Source organism: Pinus tabuliformis, chromosome 2_1, assembly GCF_031772625.1.
Source record: "Pinus tabuliformis cultivar Carrire ecotype Pingquan chromosome 2_1, CPIR1, whole genome shotgun sequence".
NCBI classification, from domain to species: Eukaryota; Viridiplantae; Streptophyta; class Pinopsida; order Pinales; family Pinaceae; genus Pinus; species Pinus tabuliformis.
Window position 1 is genome coordinate 716398235 of NC_142299.1, and position 7141 is coordinate 716405375.

Below are 7141 nucleotides of genomic sequence, written 5' to 3' on the forward strand. Positions count from 1 at the left end.
TCCGTCCTGTTGATGAGAACGAACTCCTCATCGCCATGAAAACATTCAAAAAGGACAAAGCCCCCGGACCGGACGGCTGGACTATTGGTTTCCTTACTCACTTCTTTGACCTCTTTAAAAAAGATTTGCTAAGCATGGTACGGGCCTCCAGACTATCTGGGCAAGTCCACAGCCTAACCTCCTCCACTCTCATTGCCCTCATTCCGAAAAAAGATGAGCCTGAATCCTTCTTCGATTTCCGCCCTATCTCCCTTTGCAACATCTCTTTCAAGATCATCACAAAAATCATTGCACTTAGAATAAAGGGATCACTGGCCCGCCATCTTTCTCCAAACCAGCATGCTTTCCTTAAGGGTCGAAACATTCATGATGTTGTCGCCTCCACTCAGGAATGCCTCCATTCCATTGCCGTCAATAACACCAAAGCAACCATCCTGAAAATTGACTTGCAGCGGGCTTTCGAGGTTATCGATTAGGGATATCTTCAATGCCTCCTTGCCAAAATAGGTTTATCTCTTGTTGTCATCCGCTGGATTATGGGGTGCATTGAAAATGTTAACTATGCAATTCTGGTGAATGGAAGGCCTTCCCCTTTCTTAAAGGCTGAGAGGGGCCTCCGGCAAGGATGCCCTCTGTCCCCCCTCCTCTTTATCCTTGCGATTGATGCCATGAGTCTTCATATCAATCGTGCTGTGGCGCTGAAAGAAATTTTACCGATAAGGATCTGCAAGAACATCAATATGTCTCACAACCTCTTTGTCGACGATGTGCTTATATTTGCTATGCTCTCAATGGCTTCTTGGCTATGCATAAAATCCATCCTAGATCGCTTTCACAAAGCTTCGGGGCTGGCCATGAACAAAGCAAAAACAATTCTCTACCATAATGGAGTTGATGAACACCTCATCTGCCGGATAGCCCTACTTTTCGACATTCAATATAAGCCACTTTCAGATGGAATCAAGTATCTTGGTTTCAGATTAAAAGGTCGTTCCTACAAGTCGTCGGACTGGCGCTGGCTCGTAGATCGTTTTCTCAATAAGCTCACTCTCTGGAGTTTCCGCACCCTCTCTTTAGGAGGCAGGGTAGTTCTCGTCAAATCGGTCCTATCCCAGCTTTCAGTCTTCTGGGGTCACCTCTTCCTCCTCCCGACTTGCATTATCCAAGCAATCAACAGGATTATATCAAGCTTTATATGGGGAGCCAAGGCCGAGCGTAGCAAAATTCATCTCGCAAAGCTGGACCTTCTCTCATTACCGAAAAATTCTGATGGATGGGGCATACTGAACATTAAAACTTTTGGCGCTGCTCTTATCTGCAAATCATTTTGGAGGGGTATTTATGGCACCAATCCGTGGAGCGACATCATTCGACAGAAATATCAAAGAGGTAGGGGAATTGAATTCTGGTTCATATTTGATTCTATTGGTATCAAACGAGGCTCCGCAATATGGCTCAGTTTTAGAAGGGTCCAGCGATATTTTCTCAGCAATCTAAAATGGAAAATCTTCACAGGCAGAAAGATTATCATAGGTCTGGACTCCTTCGCTGGTTTCAGGGGAACGTTACAGTTTCCTCCCCCTCTTCTTTTTTTCCTCCGCAGATCTGGCTACTTCACATGGAACCGTATCATAAAGGATTGGTGCGGCCCTTCGCCCATGCTTCGGGATGCCGATGATATTGGTCTTCCAATCGACCTACTCCCTCTTTGGTCCGATCTATCTTCCTCTCTCCAGCAGGGAGGCATCCAGCGATCCACCAATGATGACCACCTGATCTGGTCCCTTCCTTTCTCTGTCTCACATGCAAATGTAAAGGACATTTACTCTGATCTCATTTCTGCAAACATTTCATCCAATCGGCGCTTTCCAGTCTTCTGGTGGAAGCTTGGATGCCCCCTCAAGGTTATCTTATTCTCCTGGTTGGTGCTCTTCAACAAGAATTTAACTTGGGACTCCTTGAGGAGGCGGTCATGGCACGGCCCCAGTAGATGTGCTCTCTGCAATATGGAAGAGGAGACAAACTACCACCTCTTCTTCAAATGCTCTGTCTCACAACAAATCTGGTATGACCTTGCACAGTTTTTCTCTTTTCAACATCTTAACTTCATCTCTGTGGATGCAGCGTTTGCCTGGTGGGGGCGCCAAAAGACTCTCCGGCCCATTCTTCCCATCACCATCTGGTCACTTTGGAGGTGGCGGAACCTAAAAATTTTTGAGGACTCTTCTTTATCCGCCAAATTTGTTCTATCGTCCATCACTGCTCTTTATCTTCCGATCAGCTGAATGGTTCAATGGTTTTTTGCTTCTTTCTGAAAATGTTGTGAACATGTTCATATTACATGATGGTTATCTGCTCAACTTGGTTTTGAGATGCTGTCTATCGGTAGTAATCAGGAGTTCATCCAACTCTTTCAGAACTATCTGAACATTTTGTTTATATATCCTCAATATAATATCATGATTTTCTTTCTAGAAAAAATGTATGCTGAGATATGGTTTGTAGCATTTGAATTCTGAATTAAGTTTTTTGAAAATTCAAATTAAGTTTTTTGAATTTCTTTATAGAAATATTTGGTATATAAAATGTTGAGATATGGTTGGTAGTAATTAAATTTTGATTTTTTTCCTTCAATTTGATTATATATAAGTTTAAATAATTTTGATTATATTATTAATCTATTTATTATTCATAGTTTATGAGGGTATGGTATTTGTTTATGATGAAATTTATTTAATTGTTTAGAAGGTTTTATAGTAAGATATTTGTTGATTTTTGAAAGTGAAGGTGATTAGTTAATGTAGTTTTAACACATGATGTAAATAAAGAAAGAATGAACTGACTGCTTATTCCTTCTATTAAGAGTATTTTTTTGAAAGTGTATTATATCTATGGTTAGTCACTCAAGAATACATTTAGAGTGTAGGGTTTTCTCTGGAAAGAGATTTCTTTTGAAAATTTTGTTATTTATGTTTTGTTGTGTGTTATTTTAACATTTGTTATAAAAGTCCATTATTAACAACTTCATAATGCAATATTCAAATACTTTCAAGATAAGAAATATTAACATACTCCAAGATTTCCATTTAAAAAAGATAAGACACTATTGTTCAAAAGAGAAAATAGCAACAATGTGATGGTGGAGTCAATGTATGGGGAATGACAAAATGAAAAATTGCAAAAATAGAAGTAAGGCTTACATAGACATGCTTACTCCTAGTTTGAAAGTACATTGGTGTGAGTCTAGATATAAATTTCTATTATAAGGGGTTTCTATTATAAGGGGTGCATGTTGTGCTCCTAATTAAACATTGGAGGGATAAGTAATTATCACAATTCATATAAAATATGAAAATATTGGGTTAATTTTAAATTAGCTATAAAGCAATTAAGGTAACTCTAATTGGGTCATTATTGTGTAATCCATAATATATAATACCATAAAGCATATTTAATGATTTAAAATTCTACATAATAAGATGTCAATTCACTTTCAAAGTAAATATATATATATATATATATATATATATATAATATTTTTTTTAATGGTGTAATTATATAATATCTCTAATATTTTGAAAAAACAATAAAATAAATTAATAAAGCATTTATAGTAAAAAGTGAAGCAATACAAAATAATTATCAAGACAATAAGAAATGCAAATGACAACTACGAAACATTAATTGTGTGATAGACAATAATTTGATATCAAATTATTGGATAGTAAAAATTCAGTATAAATTTATTTCAAGATATTCTAGTGCCTTTGAACTTGGGTTTGAAAATTGCATCAACTATGAGCACCATGAAAGTATTTAGAGAGATGTGTAATGCATTGGAAGTGCAGAACTGTGAAGACAATGGTTAAAGTCACACTTTAGAATGTCGATAAATATGTTTTATTGAATGTTGTACAGAGCGTTTAAAGATCTCATAGTTAAATGAAAGAGAAAATCAGCTAGTAATGACGTTGGAAATATCTCAAAAAAAAAGAAAAAAAGAGATTATATGGTATCATGATGCTTTGACATACAATCTTTTGCATATATTTTTATCTGTTTGTATTGGTTTGACTTGCCCTCTTCGTTTTAATTATCATAAATTGGAATAATATAAAAATCATTATAATAAACCCAAACTCGTGTAAATATTTTATTTAATCGATTTAATACATAGGTTACATTATTTCTTTGTTTTAAAATAATTTTTTAATAAGTGTTTTTTTATTAATTTATATGATATAGATAAAAATAAAACTCTGTAATTGTAATAGTAATAATATTTATATTTGAATGATATTTTTTAATATTAAAAAATAATAAAATGATAACTATAAAATTTATGATGGAAAATATGATTATATTGATATATTTAGTTTTAAATTACGGCTAATATAAGATTTTAATTTTGATTGATTTTTAATATATAGTTTTATAAGATTTTATTTAAAAATGATGATGATGATGATGATGATGATGAGACCAAACATTGGTTTATTGAACCTAAAGAAACAAATTATTTATTTTGATTTAAGATTTTATTCCTCTTGGAGAGAAGCCTCCCGAGCTCACTATAGTTTTGACATTGTAAAAGGCTAGGAAGGTCAGTGCTCTAACAAAGATTGTGAAACTGAGATCTAATGTACGCGGGGCACTCTAAAAGGAAGTGGTTTTCATCGTCGATGTTCCTATTCTCACATATATGGCAGATCCTTTCCACCCATGGCGTTTTAGGAACTACCCAACGACCTGTTTCACTATGGAGCTCATGAGAATTCGTTGTAATATTTGCTATATTAATTAAAAGCAACTCTATATATTCTTAGCACATATATCCTTCGATGCCTTAAAAATAAAGATTAATATTAAAAAATAAATTAAAAAAAAAGATAATTTTATGATAGAAAAATATGATTATATTGATATATTTAGTTTTAAATTAAAACTAATATAAAATTTTAATTTTAATTTTAATTGATTTTTAATATGTAGTTTTATAATATTTTATTTAAAATTATTAAAAATAAAATAGTTTTGAGTAGTAAAAATTTAAAACTTATAAATATAATTAGAAAGGAATTTTATATAAAGTTAGATTTTATATATATATAACCAGGATTTAGGATTAATATCATATAAATTTATAATTAAAATATATAAAAATTATTATTAATATTAAATAAATTTAAGACTATTTTATTTTAATTTATCAGTGCTCCGGAATCTAGTTTTATGGATATCAATTGTTTAATTTAGTTTATGAATTGTTTATAAGTTTTATTTTTTTTATATTTGAAAAGCATTTATTTGGACTCATGGTACCGTTAGATTACTGACGTAAGTTACGTAAGTTATGTTTGCGAGATTTTTTTATAGTTAATCATATTATTTATTTATCAGTGGTCTGAAATCTAGTTTTATGGAGATTAGTTGTTTAATTTAATTTATTAACCATTTATGAGTTCTGCTTTTCTATATTTGGAAAGCATTTTCCTGGATTCATAGCACTGTTTGAGGACTGACAAAAGTCATGTTTGTGATATTTTCATAATTAACCACATTATTTATTTATTAGTGACTGAAATCTAATTTTATGGAGATTAGTTATTTAATTTAGTTTATAAACTGTTTATGAATTCTATTTCCTTTTCGTTTGGAAAGCTATTTCTTCAAACTTATGGCACTGTTAAAGAACTTGGACTGTCGATTTTCCTAATTAGCCATATTATTTTTGGATGTTTCTAATCTTAGCATTTTCTGTGGGACATAACTCTAGTATTTTTCTATTTTCTATAAAAGGAGATTGACGTTTTTATTTAAATTTCATGATTATAAAATTCCTTTGGCTTCTAGTGTTTTTGCAGTTTTTTGAATGACCTTTTCTCATTTGTAGTTTTTTGAATGACCTTTTCTCAGTATATTGGGGGTTTTTCGAGTGACCTCCTCTTTGCTCTCAGGGTTTGTCAGATTTCTAAATTTCAATGGCACATAACAGCGATTCCTACTCAACCAAAAACACCCTCAACGATAATAATCATAGCAACGAGGTGTATTTTCCATTGGCCATTGTGGGCAAAATAATGCGGAAAAAGAGGGGCGAGAATGAGGAGGAGTCGAGAGAAGCCCAGGAGGCCGTGCAGCAGTGCCTGACGGAGTTTATCAGCTTTATTACCGGGGTGGCGTGTGAGAGGTGCATTGAAAACAAGCATAAGACTATGAACGTTGATGATTTGCTATGGGCATTAGAAGTTTTAGGGTTTACAGACTACATATTTCCATTGCGTCGGTATTTAGAGAAATACTGGCATGGGAGGGAAGAAAACAAGTGGACCCTTCACAAGGTCAGGCTGGTTCTACAAGTGAATCCGGAGTAGTTTTTAGCCATGTCCAGGATGGGACTACGAATCTTGTGGGATTAAATTTCTCCACCAACCATTGAACTACATTCTTGAGACTGGATTTTCCATCTTTAAACACAAATTACATTCTTGAAAACAGGGGATTTGAATTTTACTAGACATACAATGAAATCATTCCAGTTTGTTTTTCTTTCTCATGTATTAATATGGGAATTTTTTAAATTCATGTATCGTATATGAGAAAGTTGAGCAAAATCAATTTTATATTTTTTTCCTTCTGTGTTCATCAATTTTATATTTCTTTTTTCTGTGTTGGGAAGAGGATTTTTTTAAAATTCATGTCACATACCTCGGTAACCTCGCATGTAAAAGTAGGGAGTTAGAATTTTTTTTATACAATTACCACAAGTAATTAACCAAATCACAACTCCACAAATCATCATTAACCATTAGATATAATATTCATTAGTACGTCAAGTAAATTGCCATCAAAGAATAGTAAGTTGCGTAACCATTGCATAACCTTTAACCACCATTGTGGTAGTGTAATAACATAAACTGTCTCATGAATCCTTGCTTCCATATTAAATAATCATGTACTAGGACATTATGGTTGTCACATCAAATAAATAACCCTCAACATCAAGGACTCATCATTATCAAACTGACACAAAAGGCAATCACACCATTTGAACACCAATTTACCCTGGAAACCCCGTAGGGTGAAAACCAGCAAACATTTAATCTTATTATTAAACGCTCGTGAGGGATTTCACCCCTCA

The 7141-nt window shown here is 33.4% G+C and overlaps 1 pseudogene; it reads left to right on the forward strand.

The window, feature by feature from the left end:
* The first annotated feature begins 5981 nt into the window (after positions 1–5981).
* Positions 5982–6374, forward strand: LOC149202600 (nuclear transcription factor Y subunit B-3 pseudogene; annotated as a pseudogene).
* Positions 6375–7141: the final 767 nt, after the last annotated feature.